This window comes from Perca flavescens, chromosome 3 (genome assembly GCF_004354835.1).
Source record: "Perca flavescens isolate YP-PL-M2 chromosome 3, PFLA_1.0, whole genome shotgun sequence".
NCBI lineage: Eukaryota > Metazoa > Chordata > Actinopteri > Perciformes > Percidae > Perca > Perca flavescens.
In genome coordinates, this window is record NC_041333.1 from 3,440,701 (window position 1) to 3,463,466 (window position 22,766).

At 40.8% G+C, this 22,766-nt stretch overlaps 1 protein-coding gene and 2 long non-coding RNA genes across 3 annotated transcripts in view; all 3 read right to left on the reverse strand.

The window, feature by feature from the left end:
• LOC114551763 (protocadherin-16) overlaps positions 1-22,766 on the reverse strand; it is a 114,392-nt gene that overhangs the window by 50,896 nt on the left and 40,730 nt on the right. The window lies entirely within an intron of this gene.
• On the reverse strand, positions 7,676-8,162 carry LOC114551792 (uncharacterized). Its single transcript, XR_003692024.1, has 3 exons — positions 8,065-8,162; positions 7,864-7,974; positions 7,676-7,758 (listed from the first exon to the last, which is right to left on the reverse strand). It is a non-coding gene; the product is annotated as an uncharacterized LOC114551792 (long non-coding RNA).
• On the reverse strand, positions 8,199-8,735 carry LOC114551781 (uncharacterized). Its single transcript, XR_003692013.1, has 4 exons — positions 8,697-8,735; positions 8,515-8,590; positions 8,337-8,424; positions 8,199-8,224 (listed from the first exon to the last, which is right to left on the reverse strand). It is a non-coding gene; the product is annotated as an uncharacterized LOC114551781 (long non-coding RNA).

Sequence of the window (22,766 nt, forward strand, 5' to 3'; positions counted from 1 at the left end):
AGATAGACCTGCTCCTGCGCATTTGTCACATAATGGTCCTTCAAGCGTATATTCCAGCAATACACGGTACAATACAGACTCTATACAATCATCAAATACAGACCCCACAGGCATAGATCAGAGTAATAAGAGACCATCATGTTTTCGAGTGTTCAGCCCTCAAAACCGATCTTGTACAGATGAGCAGACTGGTCCCCAATCGCCCACAAAGCGCTTATAGACCCCCTCCATCACCCTCAATCCTCCAGGGTAGTGTGCAGTGTGGTGCGGGCGGGTTTCTAAGGTAACATCTGAAATAGCATCCAGACAGATACCCCTTTTTAATGCTGCTGAATTTCGTCAAGATGTTGACTTGCGAAATATTGATTTAGCGGATATTGGTAGTGTTCCTGAAAGGGTGTATAGCACCCTAACAGGTTTAATAGAGAGGGCGTTGGGTAATGCAACACAGGACAGTGTTTTAAATGTTGAGTTAAGGGTCCGCCGTAGATGTCCCTATCCAAACAATGTTGAATTCAAGCGATGGCTATAACACAGACACATTTCTGGAGCAAGTAGCACAGGCGATGCAGATAACGATAATTCACTGACGAAGACTCTTTAGAATTAATTGTGACAATAGCGGCATAATATGTCGGGAGGGAATGGTGGGGGCGTCGAAAACTAGGAAGCATTGGTTACGATCAAATATTGTCAGAAAAAGGTAATGCTTTGTATAATCCCAAGAATAACGCTGGTAACGACAATCTCTGCTTTTCTCTCTGCCTGGCACATTATGTAAACAGCAGATTGTCGCATGATGAAGAAGATGAATTATGCCAAGCAGCTGCATGATGATTTGGGTTTTGACTACACATATAAAGTTTTAGTTCTCTGATGTTGACAGATTTCAGAAACATTTGAAAATGAAAATTGTGATATTCCATCATGTAGCTGGATGTAAAAACCCACAATCTTCAAAGCGCCGCGACAAACCCGATGTGAAAACAAGCGGTTGTATTTGCATAACCGAGAGCATTATTATCTCATCGTAAATAAAATCGGCTTTTTTTGGGGCTGCCTTACGTTTGCGGTGTTACAAGACCTACCAGAACCCTCTGGGGCACCGTTGTAGTTGGGATTGTAATGTGTGTTTACACTGCTTGTATACCTGACAAGACCATTAAATGCAGAGACTGTGAGCGCATATGCAAATCGCAACAGTGTTTTGAAAACCATAAAAACCCGATGGGAAACACGGGCTTATACCGTGTAATACAAACAAATATTACGAGTCCTGTCCACGCAACATATCGTGTCGAAAAATCCACACAGCTGTAAAAACCTAAATGCCTACATTGTAGAGAGCCTTTAGGTGCTACTAGCACTCTTGCTATATACAACCCGTGAAACGCAAAAAAGTAGTGATAAGTATCTCTTTACGATTTGAAACACGTTATCAATGTGGTGAATCATGAAGCTAATTTTGTATGCATTATGGATATGGACGGGCAAAAAAAAACTGCTACGAAACAACAAATTCGTCGCATCATTCATTCAGAACTACAGACAGGAGAAATACAAAGGCTATACTTTTATAGCACACAATGCTTCAGGTTTTGACAGTTATATAGTTTTAGAGTATCTGGTGAGTCAGAAACTTTGTCCAACTATTACTATCTACAGCGGTTCAAGGTGCTTCTGATGATCGATTCTACTTTCAATCAGCGTTGGATCGATTCGTTCAGTTTTATCCCTATGGCTCTGTCTAAAAACTCCGGCAGCAATGGGGTTCTCAGATCTTCTCAAAGGATTCTTCCCCATGAATTTAACAAAGCGAGAGAATGAGAATTATATTGGACCGTATCCTGCACCAGCTCTATATGGTTATGATGCTATGAGTGACACCTCTAAGAAAACGTTCATGGGTGGTGCGATGCGGTCCTTGACACACCTTTTGACTTTCGAAAAGAGATGCACAGCTATTGTGTTAACGATGTAATGGTTTTGATTAAAGCATGCAAAATATACAGAGGCCTTCCCACGGTGCACAGGCCTCGACCCGTTTACATTACGCTACATTGGCTTCCTCGTATGGGTGTATTTAAAACGCTGTTCCTTCCCAAAGACACTGTTGCTCTGACATACGAAGGCTCTACCATTAGGCAAAACAAGACATGTTCTGATGTTTCAATACAGTGGCTTGAGTATGTTGCAGACAGAGAGGGCCTTGACATACAACATGCTCTGAACAGAGGTGAAAAGTCATTCGGTCAGTTCTTTGTAGATGGCTATTGTGAAGACACGCTGCGTGTTATGAATTTAATGGCTGCTTCTTTCACGGCTGTGATAAGTGCTATCATGCCAGGTGAAGTCAATCCTCTCGCCAAAAAACAAAAAAAAAACACAGGGTGAGCTGCGCTCGGGAGTTCCATAACAGAGTGGCTGTTCTAAAAATAAGCATCAGCTGAAAGTTGTGGTGATGTGGGAATGTGATTGGAGACAGGCTGTGGACACTAACCCTGGCGTTAAGGAGTTCATGTTAACATATGAAAACCAGGCGTCTCAATCCACGAATCCCTCTTTGGAGGCCGCACAAATGCAATGAAGCTGTACCACAAGGTAGAAAATGATGAAAAGATCAGATACTATGATTTCACAAGTTTGTACCCAACTGTTTCAGTCCAAAAGAGATTATCCAATAGGACACCCCAAATAATACACAAGGATTTTGATGACATAAACGCATACTTTGGCATTGTGAAATGTACAGTAGCACCCCCAGAGGCCTGTATCACCCTGTGTTGCCCTACCACTGTAACGGTAAACCGATGTTCCCCTATGTGCTGCCGTGTGCTGTTCAGATGAATCACAAGAATCACAAGATTGTTTATTGCTGAAGTTTGGCATAAATGCCAAACTTCAGCAATGGAAACAATCTTTAAACCCTTTCACGGCTTTCTGTAATTCAAACGTCACCCAAACGCCAGACAACAACCGCTCTTGATCGCTATGTGTGCAAGGTGTTGTTTGATTCATCTGAACAGCACACGAGCACATAGGAACATCAGTTTACCGTTACAGTGGTAGGGCAACACAGGGTGATACAGGCCTCTGGGGTGCTACTGTACATTTCACAATGCCAAAGTATGCGTTTATGTCATCAAAATCCTTGTGTATTATTTGGGGTGTCCTATTGGATAATCTCTTTTTGGACTGAACAGTTGGGTTTAAACTTGTGAAATCATAGTATCTGATCTTTTCATCATTTTCTACCTTGTGGTACAGCTTCATTGCATTTGTGCGGCCTCCAAAGAGGGATTCTCGGATTGAGACGCCCTGGTTTTTCATATGTTAACATGAACTCCTTAACGCCAGGGTTAGTGTCCACAGCCTGTCTCCAATCACATTCCCACATCACCACAACTTTCAGCTGATGCTTATTTTTTAGAACAGCCACTCTGTTATGGAACTCCGAGCGCAGCTCACCCTGTGTTTTTTTTTTTGTTTTTGGCGAGAGGATTGACTTCACCTGATAGCACTTATCACAGCCGTGAAAGAAGCAGCCATTAAATTCATAACACGCGTGCGTGTCTTCACAATAGCCATCTACAAAGAACTGACCGAATGACTTTTCACCTCTGTTCAGAGCATGTTGTATGTCAAGGCCCTCTGTCTGCAACATACTCAAGCCACTGTATTGAAACATCAGAACATGTCTTGTTTTGCCTAATGTAGGCGCCTTCATGTCAGAGCAACAGTGTCTTTGGGAAGGAACAGCGTTTAAATACACCCATACACGAGGAAGCCAATGTAGCGTATGCAAACGGGTCTAGGCCTGTGCACTCGTGGAAGGCCTCTGTATATTTTGCATGCTTTAATCAAAACCGTTACATCGTTAACACAATAGCTGTGCATCTCTTTTCGAAAGTCAAAAGGTGTGTCATGGACCGTGTCGCACCACTCCATGAACGTTTTTCTTAGAGGTGTCACTCATAGCATCATAACCATATAGAGCTGGTGCAGGATACGGTCCAATATAATTCTCATTCTCTCGCTTGTTAAATTCATGGGGAAGAATCCTTTGAGAAGATCTGAGAACCCCATTGCTGCCGGAGTTTTAGACAGAGCCATAGGGATAAAACTGAACGAATCGATCCAACGCTGATTGAAAGTAGAATCGATCATCAGAAGCACCCTTGAACCACAAGATAGTAATAGTTGGACAAAGTTTCTGACTCACCAGATACTCTAAAACTATATAACTGTCAAAACCTGAAGCATTGTGTGCTATAAAAGTATAGCCTTTGTATTTCTCCTGTCTGTAGTTCTGAATGAATGATGCGACGCAATTTGTTGTTTCGTAGCAGTTTTTTTTGCCCGTCCATATCCATAATGCATACAAAATTAGCTTCATGACGACCACATTGATAACGTGTTTCGAAATCGTAAAAGAGATACTTATCACTACTTTCTTTGCGTTCACGGGTTGTATATAGCAAGAGTGCTTAGTAGCACCTAAAGGCTCTCTACAATGTAGGCATTTAGGTTTTTTACAGCTGTGTGGATTTTTCGACACACGATATGTTGCGTGACAGGACTCGCAATATTTGTTTGTATTGCACGGTATAAGCCCGTGTTTCCCATCGGGTTTTTTATGGTTTTCAAAACACTGTTGCGATTTGCATATGCGTCTACAGTCTCTGCATTTAATGGTCTTGTCAGGTATACAAGCAGTGTAACACACATTACAATCCCAACTACAACGGTGCCCCAGAGGGTTCTGGTAGGTCTTGTAACACCCCTCGCAAACGTAAGACGCCCCAAAAAAAAAGCCGCTTTTATTTACGATGAGATAATAATGCTCGTTATGCAAATACAACCACGCTGTTTTCACATCGGGTTTGTCGTATGCTTTGAAGATTGTGGGTTTTTTACATCCAGCTACATGATGGAATATCACAATTTTCATTTTCAAATGTTTCTGAAATCTGTCAACATCAGAGAACGAAACTTTATGTGTGTAGTCAAAACCCAAATCACTATGCAGCTGCTTGGCATAATTCATCTTCTCATCATGCGACAATCTGCTGTTTACATAATGTGCCAGGCAGAGAGAAAAGCAGAGATTGTCGTTACCAGCGTTATTCTTGGGATTATACAAAGCATTACCTTTTTCTGACAATATTTGATCGTAACCAATGCTTCCTAGTTTTCGACGTCCCCCACCATTCCCTCCCGACATATTGCGCGCTATTGTCACAATTAATTCTAAAGAGTCTTCGGTCAGTGAATTATCGTTACTCTGCATCGCCTGTGCTACTTGCTCCAGAAATGTGTCTGTGTTATAGCCATCGCTTGAATTCAACATTGTTTGGATAGGGACATCTACGGCGGGACCCCTTAACTCAACATTTAAAACACTGTCCTGTGTTGCATTACCCAACGCCCTCTCTATTAAACCTGTTAGGGTGCTATACACCCTTTCAGGAACACTACCAATATCCGTCAAATCAATATTTCGCAAGTCAACATCTTGACGAAATTCAGCAGCATTAAAAAGGGGTATCTGTCTGGATGCTATTTCAGATGTTACCTTAGAAACCCGCCCCGCACCACACTGCACACTACCCTGAGGATTTTCTGAGGGTGATGGAGGGGTCTATAAGCGCCAGGACGGTTGGGGACCAGTCTGCTCATCTGTACAAGATCGTTTTTGAGGGCTGAACACTGGAAAACATGATGGTCTCTTATTACTCTGATCTATGCCTGTGGGGTCTGTATTTGATGATTGTATAGAGTCTGTATTGGCCTGTGTATTGCTGGAATATACGCTTGAAGGACCATTATGTGACAACCGCGCAGGAGCAGGTCTATCTGATGTGTGTGTTTTCTCACTGTTGCTTTCACTAGGTCTAGCGCGAGGCATAGATCGGGCCCATGCTTGAATATTTTTGCATGCATTGCACACAATCGTGCAAAATCCTGAGGATTGTTTACTGCTCTTGTGTAATCGTCCTTGCACGGCCATTCTAGTTCCTCATCAATACGAGCATCACACTCCCCTAGGGGTTCAGATTTTTTGTTTTTTTGGTGGGGATGACATTTTTTTTTTTTTTTATTTCTTTTTTTTTTTATTTTGCACAAACTATAGACTGTTTTAACACTTTTTACTGCGGGGTCATATTCATTGTGTTTTTAAGGCATACTATCATAGGATCAAGCATTGAATTGAGAGAGCTGACATGAGAGGCAATAGCTGTGCCAAAGCCTGTGACCATATCAACCAAATGCGTGTTAGCACTGGCCTGAATGGCTAGCGCAGCTCAAAGTCTGTGACCAAACCGGTCAATTGTGTGTTAGCTGTTTGCAAGACATCTAATTTATTCATAAGACCATTGTTTTGTTTTCGTAATTCGCTAATTCTGATTGTATTTGTTTATAAGGGTCAGCGACTGCAGGTTGTTGAGGGATGTGTTAACACAATACTCAAAAACTCTGCACTCTGAAGTAATGTTAACTGCTCAGGACCTCCTAGTGCCCCACCTTGTTCAAACCGATTGTTAGTAATATAATTAGGTACTGTTTGCTTATCAAGGAATGGAACGTTAACCTCTAATACATTTACAGGAGTGGTTATGGCGGTATTAGCACTGTTACACTTTTTATCTACCACAGTTATAACAGAGGTGTGTGGTATACAGCTGACATAATCGGTGCCTTCCTCGGTGCTATAGATACAGTTAAAGAGGTATTCACCTACATTATATTCAGGGTCCTCCTGCAAAGCAGCCTGACACAGTTGGTGGGGTGTAAGCTGTGTTGCTGTTGGTCCAGTGTCTTCAGACTCTTCTCCCGTAGCTCCCCGATTTGTCTGACGTGATGTAGGGACGGGTGCTGTTAGCTCTGTGTCTTCAGACCCTTCGCCTGTAGCTTCACGATTTGTTTGGCGTGATGTAGGGGCTGTCGCTGTTAGTCCGGTGTCTTCGGATACTTACCTACTTCTATGGCATGGATTGTCTAGAGGTATAACAAAATATTTTTGGTTAAATAAAGACACACACAAGCACACACACACACACACACACAAGCACACACAAGCACACACACACACACAAGCACACACACCTCATCAGATGTCTTTTGTTCCCTCTCAATGGTGACACTTGGTGGCTGGTAGGGCGTTGGTGTACTAGACGACGACCAATGCAAGGACTCTTCAGGTGCCTTTTGTAAAGGGGAATCCTTTTGTTCCCTCTCAATGGAGACACTTGGTGGCTGGTAGGGCGTTGGTGTACTAGACGACGACCGATGCAAGGACTCAAGTCTTTATGTGCCGTTAGCTGCTAAAACAAAGGAAAAAGCCTTTTTAACAATATATACATTTTATTTAAAAATCTTTTATAACACAATGTAAATATATTCTGCTAGCTACAAATGCTTTCTCACCTCTGCAGTGGTGTTAGGAACACCCGATACAGTGTCTGGGTAAGGCGTGTCTGGAACAAAGGAAGGGCTTCTTCTTTTGGGCGGAGACCGGTCGTGTATGGCTTCACAGGCTGGAATTAGCATTAGATTAGATTTTTTTTTTTTTTTTTTTTTTTAAATACAACACGCTATTTTACTGCTTTCCTTTTTAAACTCACCTCAATAGATCTCTTCCTAGATCTCTTCTTAGGCTTGTGTGGACATAATGTATCTGCTCCATGGGGGTGACTGTGTGAAATCGTCCTCAGGCGTCAAATACAATGTAACTAAGTCTTCCGTCGCCTTTAGTTGCTAAAACAAAGGAAAAAAGCCTTTTTAAAAATATATACATTTTATTTAAAAAGCTTTTACAACACTATGTAAATATATTCTGTTAGCTACAAAAGGTTTTCTCACCTCAGCTGCTGTGTTACTATCATAAGATACAGTGGTCGGGTAAGACGAGACCGGAACAAAGGAAGGGCTGCTACTTTTGGGCGGGAGACCGGTCGTGTATGGCTTCACAGGCTGGAATTAGCATTAGATTAGAAAAAAAATCTTTTTTTTTTTTTTTTTTAAATACAACACGCTATTTTACTGCTTTCCTTTTAAACTCACCTCAATAAATTGCTTCTTAGGCTTACGATGGCGAACGTTAGGCGTAGCAGCTTTCACAGAGAGGGGCATCGAAGCACATGGTCTTTCAACAGGATTGATTTCAGCCACATGGGAGAGAGTAGCCCTCGCCCTTGGGATCCTTTGTTCAGGGGCTGATTGTCTAGACAAAGAAAAATATATATATATATATATATTAGATGGCTACAAACACAGTGATAAATTAAACAGTAATAAATATTACATACTGAAAGAGATAAATAAACCGTAAATACCTGTTTGCTGTGTTCTTATTCCTTATTAGAGTGGCCTTTGGTTTAATGTTCTGGCGTGTTGGGGTCTGTAGGAATGGGCTACACGGAGCTTTTTTAAAAAAACAAAAACAAAATGAATGAAAACACAGTACTAAATCAATTAATGCTGTAGTGTATAATATATTTATAAGTTTTTTACCTTGTGGTTTAATAGTTTCGTCAACTAACACAGCCACGTTATCCCAGCTCTTTGCACGATCACCTAATGATGCAAACTACATTATAACACACAAAAAAAAAAAAAACGTTTTTAGTCACAAATGTCTGAATGAATTAAATACCTTACAATAAGCTTCTTTTTTTTTTTTTAAATATACTCACCAAATGCAGCCATTGCTGTAGAACCGAATCCTCTTTCTTCAGAGGACTTTGTTGAGAAAAACGAGGGAAAGTTTTAGCTAGCCACGTAGCTACAAAATGCAGGTAAAAAGTGAGCAGACCCGTCTTGAAACAAGGGTTTTAAACACCACAAACCAAACCCCTTTATGACGATTTAACACTCACAACAAAAGACCCCACATTTACAAGCTAGCTACTGGTCTAACACAACTTTTCTTTTTTTTTTTTTTTTTTTTATCGTCATGTGGTACAACCCACCAGCATTACGAACACACGATCAAAGTTTTAGCTAATTCATGAATGACTGAATGAATTAAATAGCTTTGAACATTCTTAAACACAAGCTTTACTTACCACTTGTAGGTAGCGATGAAAAAAGAATTAAAAAGTGAAACACCAGAGGGCTTTTTGATGTGGAAAAAAACGTGGAAACAAGCTAGTTACCAGACTAGCTAAAAAAACATCTAAAAGAGCTAAATAGCAGTAAACAAAAGGCTAAAGAGGGCACTGCTGAGAAACGATCCCTAGTTGTTTTTCACCAAAACATAAGACAAACTCCAGATGACCTTTTGTTGCGGAAAAACGCAACGTGGTAAAAAGGGTGCTACACGCACTATGAATGTCCTCCGTCGTGTATAGCTACGTCTGTGAGAATCCGCCTCCGCTCAAGTGCACCAGACCCCTGTAGTGGTGAAGCGGCCGCCCACACTACATACGTCACCACGTTCGCGAGATGCGCTCCCATATTCGGCCGCTAGATGGCGATCGCGGTGTGACGACGTTCGACCGCGACGTCATTACGTTCGCGGTATGCGCGCGCAACTTCGACGATTAGATGCACTACCATATTCGGTCACTAGATGGCGCCCGCGAGTACCAGCAACGATTAGATGCAGTACCACATTCGGCCACTAGATGGCGACCGCGAGTACCAACGGGCACCCGCGACGTTACATGCACGCTCATATGACCAGATTACAGGGTGGGTTTGCGCGTGCGTGTGATGACGTCACACATGCACGCGCGAACCCACCACCTTTATACTACTGACAGTTCACATCATTACTCAGTTTTCTCACCCCAGGCAGTGGCTGCTCCCCATAATGGTAAAGATGACAGACTTGCTTGCCGTGCTGTGGCTTGGAGACAATTAAACTGGACCATAACTGTGCTGCCATGTGGCACCAGCATTTCATTCAATGTTGACTTGGTAAAGAAATCAGTCAACCTATCAGCCGTTCTCCAAGGAGACTCAGAGCTTCAATGTAACCCTGTCGAAGGCTTGATCTTGTTTTTCACTGAAATAAAGGCTATTTATTTACATAGTTGAAGGGTTAAGAGCATGTTTAAAGACCTTAATGTTCTGTTGCTTTATTATTATCATTTCAGTTGACTGTCCTTAAAGTCCAAACCCAATACAAAAGTTTCATGTAACGAACCCCTAGCATATTTTTTAGGTTTCATGATGGATATTGATAGCCTAAAGAGTTCTATGACAGTGATGGACTTTCATCATCCATATAGGCGTTCAAACATATTACTATAAGCCTTCTGATTAGAAGAGGGGGATTACAACCCACCTGCAACAGCCACAGCTTTACTACTCTGTAGTAATGTAATCATTCCTGAGAGACGAAAACTCAATGACTCTCTAATGTTGCTGTCGAGGCAAGGGGGAGGAGGGGGTGGTGGGGGTGAGTCAGGGCATCGGTGTCATGGAGGCCTACTGGAACCATACACATAAACACACCCTGTCACTGACTGATATACATTGCAAATAAATGAAGACTGCCAAGGCAGGGTTCTGGCGTGCACGCGGTTTCTCCAGTAAAGTCTGTTTAACTGTAAGCCCAGTCCTCAAGGAAGTCATCTCTGGTTCAGACGTGTGTTGGACACATAACACGCTCGGGCAATGGAGGCGGTCCGGAGAACTGAGTGTCTGTTTGGATGTCTCTCTTTTGTTTCAAGTAAGTCACATAATTGCGACTCAACACAGTTTCATCGTGAGCGGACAGAGGATTGTGTACAGATAGACTGATGGGTGCAGGCTCACACAATATGTGGAATTTTCTAAAAAAGGTTCCCTGCCAACAACAAACAACAGCTGTTCTTCGCATAAAAACTCTGGCTCTGTCACATGGAGATGGATAGAGATACTGGCGCTCTGTCATCATAACACCTTTCATCTGTTTTTTTGTTTTTTTTTAAACTTGCTGGAAAATATGATAATGAGATTTTCCATACTTCCACATGTAAAACTGCGTCACCTCCCAAACTGGAACACTCTGTTATGTTGGAGCCTGTTTTGACGTATTCAATATGGTTACTATGTGATATTTGTATGTTTACCATCTGAGATGTTCGCTCTGATTCAGTCTTTTTTCACACACACATTCTTTTGAAAGCAAAGCAGGTTTCATTTCCTCGCAAGGATATTTATTTAGTTTTCAGCAAAATATTTAGGTGACAGAGTAATTATATTTTATCTTGTATACATGTCCAGTCCCCTCCTTCATGTGATTCATTTCAAACAATCCCTTCGAAGTATACATAAGGTAGTCAGTGAGCACTTCAGTTGTTTCTCAGAGCAAAAGGGACTTCCACAGTAAACATATCCTGCGAAGGATTACACTCACGCAAGCTCCTAAAAGGAACACACACAAGTCTGGATCAAACATATTCCATCTATTTGAAAGATAAAAACCTGTTTGGGCTGGATTTGGCCAGGACTTCCCCCTGACGATCCCCATGGTATACTCATACACACCTCAGATTTACCTCACACAGTACACTTATCCACAAGCCTGAGTCTGTTCAGTGATTACATTTCCTGCTTTTTGCTGAGCAATGAGACTTACATAGGATGGGGTTTGTTATCATCAAGTGTCTGGACATGTGCTTCAGTATTAATTGCTTGTCCAGCTGTGCAAGAGAATGCCTTCTGTGAGCGTTTGGGGGACAGAGGCTTAGTGATGAAAGTCTACATGTATTTCAAATCAGAGTTTTAAACGTGTATATGTGTCTGTTGTTAGATTTAAGAATTACTAGAGCACAAGGTTAAAGGGTTAATTCACCAAAATCACGGAAACACATCATATTTTACCATTCACCATTAGTGGTATCAGCAGTTTTATTTTACATCTTTCTATTCAATGTAAAATAATCAGAAAAAAACGGACTATCCTGAGTACTGTAAACACCACAAACTGTTGGGGTGGTAGGAGTCATAACGGCAGATATCACAAAACTAAAATCCAAACTTCCCCCACAGCTTCCTACAAATGTCTTTTTTTGGATTTGCGCGAACTGATCCTTTAATGTGATCCCTGCTGCTTGATCTCGAGGAAAAAAGCCCCATCGATGTCATCAGATTATACACTCTTTTTTTGTTAAGGCATGAATGTATAAAATACAAAATACATTTACATAAAGGGTTTTGCATATTTTTCATTATATTTTGTTCTCCCTCAAATTGTGGTTTTGTTGCAGAAAATAGCTTCTGGTAGGGTCCTCCAAAACCAATTGGTCCCAGGTTAGGGGCCAGATGACGGCTGAGAATGACTTAAAGACCGGTAAAGACCAGAAGGTTGAAGAGGCTTAAACATGAGAGTCTCTAACTTAGTGCGCCAGATGGTTTGTTACACAGAACCATCTGAGAAGCAGTCATTGGAAAGTCAGGCACCTTAAAACAATACCTGGCTAGTGATTGAATGAACAATCTGTCTATCATGTTCGATATTGTTGTGTTGAACGAACAGTTGAGGCCGTCACACACATCCAAACCACACCTGTAGCTGCCAGTAGCTCCTCACCGGATGCTGATTGGTTCGGTAAGTTGGTAGTTCAGACACAAACACATTACTTGAAGCCTGACAAGATTAATATTTGTGTGATATGTTGTGATATCGTGAGAATCCAGCTGCCGTGCAAGGTAAGAGAGTCTGGGCCCATTCCTAAGGCCTACATAGCCTACGTAGCCTCAGAGCCAGTCTGTAACCATGGGGAGCAGTCAGGATGGCCCAAAAGAACAACAATGACCTGCAACAAGGGCAGGTAGAGTTGGGCTAGGGGGCCTTACCAGACTGATCCTTGGCTACAAACACTGACTGGGACTGCAATTCCCCAAATAAATGAGGATATTTTCAATAAACCTGCCATAAAGGAAGACAGGGTATGATAGGAGCAGCAGATGCTAATGAAGGCATGCAGAGGCCACACCTAACAGATGTGTATCTCTTTTTTATTACGCCTTACTATGCCAATATATACTCTGATAAGAGCTTTATCTGGTTTTCACTGAAAATAAGGGAAGGGTTTCTTCCAACATGATATATCCACCACTTGAGAGAAAAAACAAAAATGACAAAAAACTTAAACACATGGAGAATGGATCTCTTCTTACTAAACACATGGAAAGGGAATCTCTTCTTAGTTCTTCTTTAAGGAACTGAATTTGAAAAAAAAAGAACTAAAATGAATAATCCGCTTGTCAGAGCCAAGACCTTAATCAGCTCAGTATGACATGCTGCATGATGATTAATAGGAAACCTGTCCTGGGTGTTTTCTTGCTCTCTATGCAATGCATCCTGAGATACAGGCTCTGTGACACTGAAGTAAACAGTGAAAATGATAAAATTGCACTGTACAAACCACCTACAGTGAAAAATGTTCTAAAAACTCTTATTCTCCCAGAGTTTGGTTTTCTCATTTCATTCTTGTCTTGGTTTCACCAAAAGGGATTCAAGCTAAAATAATTCCAAAATGTGCTGAAGTAGTTGGCAAGATGTTAGCTCTATATTGTTTTTTGCACTGCTGTTTGTTTGGCATTCCAGTGAAATGACAAAATTCAGAAGACTCTAACTGGCTGATTTTCCAGTCTTGAGAGGTCTCAAGTGTCAAACCTGACGCACCAACAGCATACACACAATCCTGGAACATGTTTGTGAAAGTTTACGTTTCTGTGTGTGTGATTTACACAGAAAGGGGTACAAAGCATACCTAATCTAATCAAATCAAGCAGAAAGTTCTGGCTAACGTGAGGTCCTCGGTCACAGGTCAGCCAAATGTCCAGCTGCCTTCCCTGACCTTTGGCCCGGCAACCTTCCATTCCGTCTTTCATCTATTACCCAGCCACCCGCCACTTGTGTCAGGGAGGCATAGTATGAGCTTCTTCTGCCTTCATCAATAACCACGATGTAGAGGCACACAAGTGAATTATGGCACAGGAAAAAGGCAGGGTAATGTCAGATAAATTGGCACCTAACCTCTCCCTAGAGTCTTTTGTGTTATTCCATGATCCGAGTAAATGTTGTTCTGACTTTGTAATTAAAGGCTGCTCTGATGTTCTGAGGTATGATATTACAGAGCATCTCAGACCAGCAAATGGTCTTCAAATAAGCCACAAGCAGTAACCCGCTTATTAACAAGCAAGTGAAGCCATAAGACAACATTTTGTCTAATGCTTTAATACGTTACGCTACAATTCTGCAGCATTTACACTCTGTCATTTAAATGTTGGAAGTCAATGCTTCATTGGCTATGCTGAAAGCCCATTTCCAGCCGTCCTCTGTGTTTCATTTCGTCTCAGTTTGTGGCTATACTTGTTCTAGGAGTGATGAAAATGCTAGAACAAACCGAACAAACTGAACTGAGCTAAAGTGACCTCAGAAACACAGCAGAGAAACGTCATTATTATAATTGAAAGCATACACAAAACACAGAAGAGGTGAAGGGGTCATCATTGTCTATCATCTCCTTATCTGCAGACACATGCAACAAACCCAATGTGAACTGTTGCTGTTAGTTTGGTTATGGTAGGACAGTGTTCCAGCAAAACATATGTCATCATGGTGCTATGGTTATTCTCAAATGTTCCAATCGGTTGCCAGCACAGCTTCATCATCATCATCATCATCATCAGTCTTGTGTAAATACCATACTCTGGAGAATCCCTCATCATCAGACGTACAGCTGGAAGCCCAAAGATATCCATCTGCTGATGCCAGTATCTCTCTTACTCCTCTCTCATTTGATCCAGAGGAGCATACCGGAGACTCCAATAATGCTGATACTCAAATTCTTCAGCCAGAGATCTTTTTTTGAACACGGAAGTAACAACTGCTACTTTGATATGACTGAATGCATGACATTTGACATGCAAATAAGACAAAACAGTGGTATGAAAATCGCTGACAGGCTATCAAAGTAAATTGACAGCTCAATTAATCTTTGAATGACTCAACATTCCCATTTATGAGGAAAGTAATTTTTCGCACAAAAAACATGATATATTGACTAAGATTCATATTGCATTAGGCTTAGATCTAAGATAATTTATCAAAACATCAGTTCAGAACATTTAATTTCCTTAGGTCCTAGTGCCAACAGGTGCAGATAAATTAGATCTCAGTGGAGTTTTGCATATATTCCCGGCCACGCAATGCTGCGCTCTACCTCCAGTCGACTCACAAATACTGAATTTTTACCTAAAGTATTCGCTGTGGTGCTCATTAGTAAGGAAAAATGTGCAATTGCTTAATATTACCTATAAGCAGTAGAACATTCAATAAGTATGCATGTCTTTCTTTTGAGTAAATATTCTATTTATAAATGATTCACAAATTCAAATTCAAAAAGTATATTTTACGCTTCATTGATGTGCACCTTACCATTTGTAGAATAACCTAGTCATCACCTAGTTGTCCTATGTTTATGGTTCAGAAACTAATTGTTCTACATTCGTTCTTGTGTCTTGCAAATGCTATTGTTTAGTTGAACAAATTATTCATAGTCATGTATGTTAGTCTTTCAACCATGCCCATAATAGTAACAAATTAGCCCATTAAAGCAGTGTTAGAGGACATTACACGGGAGTTGAATGGGTTAATGTATCATATCCTGCTGGTAGACCCTGGGTACTAACCTCTGTGACTCTCTTTTGAGCGCTTTGACTCTAGACCCTTGTGACAATGGCAGGAATAAATCAAAGTTTGATTCCTGAGGGAAGATTTATCTTAAGGAGCGGAATGTGTCACAGCGTGTAAGGTCTGCCTGACCTAACATACACAACACCAGTCAAAGGTCACCGTTTCTCTTCCTTGTCTATCCGACTGGGGAAAGAGGAAGATGGCATGGTTGTTATGGGCAGTCAGGGAAGCACAGAAAAGTAGGACGAAAAACTGAAGCGCAGTTGTGAACTACAGGAGGCCGTATTAAACAGCAGCAAAAGCTAACTGTAAGCCACAACATGTAAATGTTTACTGTAATAGCTATAAATCATATACAACTGTTTTATCTTTTTTGGTTTACCAACCGAGCTGCACTGTGATCACTTTATGTGAAAGGATACCAAAGGACTTAAAGGCTAAATAGTCCAGCATTCGTGGGATGGAACACTAGCTTGCTGCTATTTAATGAGACAGTATGGTATTTTGCTCATAATTAATGTCACTCCTCATAGGTGGCAGACTCTCCATGGGCAAACCAGACTTTGATTTGTGAAAATGTGGGTTTGTGAGTAAAGAGGATGTGACTTGTCTCCAGCAGCCTCTTTGATAAGTCATATTTTTACAGCTCAGAAACATTTTCCACAGCAACAGTCATTCTTGCCCTTTTCATTCTTCATGGGTGTACTGTAACACACCAAAGAGCGAAGCCCCTCATGTGTTTTTTCCTCACAGGTATGTGCCCTTGCTTCCAAACTGACTGCAGATAAATCGTCATATGGTCTTTACTGTATATCAGAGGCAGAAATTTGAACAGATTCTCTCAGCACCTGTTACATGAAAAATGGCCTGAGCATGTAAAAGGTTGCTTTGTACTTCTGAAGAGCCTATTCCTGATATAAAACTGTCAGTACATTTCAAGCCTCATGTTAGTGTAGAAGCTGAGGTGTACTGTATCCTCATTTGGAGACAAGAGCCCTTGCAGTGATATTTCAGTGTCGGCATGCAGGAGAGGTCACGAAAGCAGCAGAGCAGATAGACAGGACGGACACAGACCTTGACCAGATCAAAGACAGTAGGCTGTTTAATGACTAATAATGGGGCTACTAGGCAATTCAAGTCTAGTAGGAGGGAGGATAAGCTGTGTCTTACGTTTCTGGTGCCTTTCTGAAATGGGAGAAGAGCCAAAAGGAAAACAGTGAGGCTGCCATGGGGTCACTGGTTTCATGGATAGCGGATGAGTTGGTGCGAGTGGCAGTGCAGCTCTAAGCCAGCCAGACAAAGGAAGAAGTAATGCAAGATTAACTACAGTAAATAAACAACCCAATGAAAATAAACAGCAGACAGAGATTTTGCTTGAGATGTTCTTCCATGCGTGACAGGACAGAAGAGGGTCTTTAAACTCTTTCGCCAGCTATTTTAAAAAAAAGGGAGCATTCTTTTTCATTTGGTATATGTCTCTGTTTCCAGCACTGAGTGATGCATTTAAAATTGAAACTGCTCCAGAAGAGCAGATGTGGTTTTGAAGAGAAGATAAACGTGACCCAGTTGAGCATATCAATAGGAGAGCAACTGTGCAGGAGAAACAGACGTAGCACATGGCACCCCTATGGTGCCTTATGACACAATGGTCTTCATGAAAACACTACAGCTACTCCCTGAGATAGATCAAGTGTTGTATTGTTGAGTATTCTCCGAGACATTACCATGAATGTAGAATAAGAACGGCATACAACATTCACTGCTTCCGCATTGTGTTGCCCATAGCGGAGCCCTATTCATTCATAGGAAATTTGCTCAGTTTTCCAAATGTTTCGGACCAAATGAAAATGACCCGGATGAAAACGTCCATTGGCACTAAGTCTTCCTGGGGCATTGATGTTGCCCATAGAGGAGGCACACTTTGGGAGAGACCACCGTGCACCAAGACCAGGCTAGCAAAATTCCAGTTTGGCTGATCTCCCACTAAAAAAATAAAGCTTAAAGAACAATTGGGATTGAATAATTTAAAACAAGAGAATCTTTGTGTGGATGTCCTCGGTTCTGTTGTACTGATTTGAGTCCAGAAACACAAACTGATCTGAGACCTTCCATTGTAAAGTCCTTCCATTCAATCCTAAAAAACACACACAACAGAAACTTACATCTGCCAGTCATACTTCTCTGAAGGGTGACTGAGGCCAAGGAAAAAACGTGGGGGGGGGGGGGGGGGGGGGGAAGGGGGTAAAGCCAAAAAGTCTGAGAAAAAAGAAAAAAAAAAACTAATCCTCCAACCCCCTGTTCCCAGTTTCCTCTGAGGCTGGGGCCTTCCAGGGCTCATTCAGCAACAACTATACAATGTTTTCCTTCCCTTTAACAGATTACATCAGCACACTCAACTATATTCCCTTCAACTACAAACAGTTGCAGTATCTAACAAAAGTGTCTTTAACTGCCACTGCAGTGAGGGGCCCTGGTTTTCATAGATCAGCATGATGGCAGAGACATAGGGGAGAATGCACAGGTCATTGCAAAGAGCTACTAAAAGAGTTTTACATGCATGTATTGCAGACGCATTGGAAATTCTCAACTGTGAAACGCCAAATCCACTAATCCAGCAGGACCACATACAAGGCTTGCAAACATTTCAATAAACGCCTGAATGTGGGGTAATGAGGGATTAGTTGTGGCTTTCCTAAAGAAACCCAAGGCTATGTGGGCTGTTTTAGTGTTAATAGTACGAAAGAAAAATGGTACAAAGAAAACATATTGTAATCCAAAAAGCCAATGGGAAATGGGGACTCTGGATTATTGGCAGTCATGGGATCTCATGGAACTTTGCTTCATCAGTATAACTTAAGCTCATTTGATGGGTTAAAGATTCAGATGTCACATGATAGATTCTTTAGGGGAGAAACTGGCTCTGTGGGTAGCCAAACGATAAGCAGATCAACCACTACTCAAAGGGATTACATCTAATTTCAGAGGGCAAAGGCTCGGAGAGGGGAACTATAGTACAAACTGAGAATACAGGGTGCATGGCCAAAGTTGGACTGGATGATTTTATGTGTATGGAAAAGAACTGTTGCTACTCTCCTCTGAGACATATCAGTGTCATAATATAAAGCACCAGCCTTTGACACAAAAGGACTGAATAAAAGTCTGATAGCATCAAGATTCTGCGCAGCATGATAAAATGGGCAGATTTTCCTCGTTTACTGTAAAATAAAATGTGCAGAAATAAAATATTCAGAAAATTTTAAATTAAGCTTCAATCTCTGATCAGTCTTTTCACGGGTGAGAACCCCCACAGCAGCAGCAGCTTTTCAATGCTGTGCTTTTCATTTCTAATGCGGATTCTGAAGTGCAAATGATGACTCACAAACTTAATATCAAATTCTAGTTAAAGCTTCAATCAGTGATCAATAATTAATGACGAATGATATCAGCATCCGTTTTGCACCATGTGCACATAATAATTCACCATGCCAACAAGCTGTTGAAGTGCTAGTGGATGATGATAACATGCCTTTCTTTTAGCCCCATTAAACAGTTTGGTGGGGAAACATTATGTCTTTGCCAAACACTCGCTTTGGAGATCAAAGTCTCAGTTTTAGAGATATTTCACTTTTTTTGTTCTGCACGCTGTGTGGCCTTTGGTTAGAGGTTTAAAGGACATTACTGTTGGAAAACAGTACTGACTTAAGACCTTTTGGATGACCAGAGACTGACTTTTTTTGTAAGCTTTTCTTTGTTTCATATTTCATTGCCGTTTGAGGGGGATTTTTTTTTTTTTTTTTTATTATAGCAGCCAGGATTATTGGGCATTCCAGAAAATCTTTAATGGCAAAATTAATCTAATTTTTTGACACAGTGCAGCCTGGTACCCAGTGAGAACACCTTGGACCTGATTAATAGTGAATGCTGAAGTTAACAAAGAACAGATACTACAGAGCTATTTAAATCTAGTTCTAAACAATATTTAATAATCTCCTGAATTGTATACTTTTTTCAGCTGCTTTTATCATTCACGGACTCTTAGATCACTATCACTCCAGAGACAATGACTGGCCGGGTGGAGGGGTGGCTATAAGCTTTCCCAGACCCGGCCTCAGACGAGCACAATGTGTTTATGAGGTGCTTTTGAAATGGGATGATGTCACACACCGGCTGTGAAAACATGTTAGGCGGCCGTTCCATTGGTCCTAATGAGGATATTAGCAATAAACACGGAGCAGTGAGGACATGTGCTGAAAGAGCACGCAGAGTGTTATCACTCCATAGATGTGAGGGCTGTGCGAAATGAGCAAAATATGCGATAATGGTGTTAAATATGGTGATAACAATATTAATTGCAATAAACATAACGGATATTAGGAGTGCCTTTTTGCTGCTTTCCGTGTTCTGCTAAAATACAACAAATTGCTTGTTGAATTAAAAAAAAACTGGAATTACTATATAACTGAAATTATTTACAACGTTCTTTTATTGAACAAATTGAACTGAAAAGAAAAAAGGCCCCATTAAAGAAAAGAATGACAGTTTTCTACTGATTCTTTCAACTAACTAAAAAAATGTCTGAGTGTCTTTTGCAATATGTCGCAGTCTTTCATAATGTGTTTACTGTGCAAGTTGATATTGTGGTGACAATAAAAAAACTATTTATTGTGCAGCCATAATACATGTAATATTAGAGATGGGTGCTGCAGACATATCTTAAAGAAAATACTGTATTTGCCTTTTGTGCAAAGCTACCAACCAACTTTAAATACATATTACTGCTTTATCATATCTATTATATACGTGAAGGTAGTACTGAGCTCATTGAAGTGGCAATTAACTCAGCAAAGAAAAGAGAAAATATGTAAGCCATCCTTCCTTGTATGCATGGTGTAATAATTCATTGGGTGAATGCTGACCTTTAACTCCAGTTAAAGCACAAAACTGCAGTGATGGTGCCTTTCATGAATTTGTGGGTAAAGTCCATGACAGAAAGACTCAAAATGATGTTGACTCTGGATTCAGCAAGGCAAATAGACTAAAATATTTTTGCCTGCATAACTCAGTTGACAGTACCATTTAATACTGATTCCAAATCAGGTTTACAAAGAGATGCAATACGATTCATATTTTATCATCCCTAAATAGGGAATCTGGTATTGTATATTTTATATTTTTGATGTTCAAACAGCAGGTGGGGAAGCTGACCCTAAGTCAGCCTTAAAAGTGACTTCAGCACAAAGCATATAGTATCTTTCATATCTTATAAACAGTACAGGATGGTGTATGCTGGATACATATCAGGCACACAGTAGGTACATGTATTTATTTAAAGGTCTTGTAAATCAGACAGCCTCAAGAGGATTGTGTCAGGAATCACAGATAGATAGAGTTTACGTTTAACAGCAATATTTAGGTTTGTTCTATTTAAATTCAGTGAGTAAGGTACATTAGCTGTGATAATTGTTTATATTTGAGTGACTTTGACATATCAATGAAAAGGAATGGTTTCATATCCACTTTGATCTTGTAAATTCATGGCTTGTAGCTCTGCTCAGATGTGATTATGTTTATGAAGGGAAGCAGGAAGATAGCATATTCATGGCAGAACATATCTGTGATTTAATCCTGTCCAAATCTTCAGTTACTTTTATACATGTGGCTCCAGCGAGAGGAAATCTGGAATTTGTGTTTGCTTTGTTATTTTACCTACTTATAGTTAACCTCGTCTAAATTTAAAATTGACATTCACGCTTATTCAAGTGGCAATATCTCTCTTCTGTTTGCTGTCTGAGCTGAATGAGTGACTTAATTCCCATTTTCTTAACATATGTCACACTCGAGGGGGGAAAGCCTATCCCAGTTTTACTTATTAAACATATCACTTTGATACATAAGGACTGTGAATAGACCTAAACGTAGACCTAAATGTTTGCATTTTAAAACGCAAACATAAGAGAGAGTGTGTGTGTGTGTGTGTGTGTGTGTGTGTGTGTGTGTGTGTGTGTGTGTGTGTGTGTGTGTGTGTGTGTGTGTGTGTGTGTGTTCTTGTTTAACTACATTTGTGGGGTCCAAAAACCGGGAATACAGAATATTGTACCCACAAGTTTAAAGGGCTGTTTGAGGATTAAGACTTGGTTGTAGGATTAGGGTTAGAATTAGGTTAGGGTTAGGGTAAGGGTTAAGATTAGGCATTTAGTTGTGAGGGTTAAGTTAGGGTAAGGGGCTAGGGAATGCATTATGTCCCCACAAAGATAGTGCCACGCAACTGAGGGTTTGAAACATGCGTCACTAAAAACCCTACAACTGCAAACTATTGTTGTCTTTCCCCATCTGTGTTTCTTTGTTTTCCTGGAGTGCAATTAATGATTAAAAATGTTTTGGCTCATTAAAACATTTTCACCAAGACCCATTCACACTCATCAATTGCACACCTGGGTCAGAGCTGTTTTTAAAGCAAACACTTCTGTTCGGTGTGATCACCCAGCTACCACAGCTGTTTAGATTAGACAGGGACACTAGATTACCAGGTAGCTAAAGGTAGCAACACATTGGGATAGTAGCTATAGGTGTAAGTGCATAACATAACCTAAAGCTATGATGCTACATCCCTCCAGATTCTGTTTTTAATATGTTTTCCGGTGGGAAATCTGGGAAATGATAAATGCTTTTCCTCTAACTGACATTTTTATGCCGTACATTTTAAACAGCAGGTCATTGCTGGGCTGTGCGTGCTGTTCCCACTCCAAGTGTGGTGTGAGTTAAAAATGACCACCAGGGGAATAAAGCATATCCACTACTCCCATCTTGATGGTGTTGGACACAGAATGTAGAGTTCCTGTATTTTCACACCTTGTACAGAAAAACTAAATTGACAGAAAAAGGTTTAGGCTGAGCGACGATGGGGCATCGTCTGGTCTCACAGAAACCGGTGAACAGTTGAGCTCTTCAGGCAGTTTAGCATATGGCTAAAAGAAAGCCACCACGCATTATTAGACCCATGAACTTTAACAACCCCAAACAAAAGCATTCCTCTTGAGAGTTAAACCCATATAGGCTATGATCACAGGATCTTTCCCAATTAGTCATATAACATTTGCACAACTTATTAACATTTGTGCAAATGATG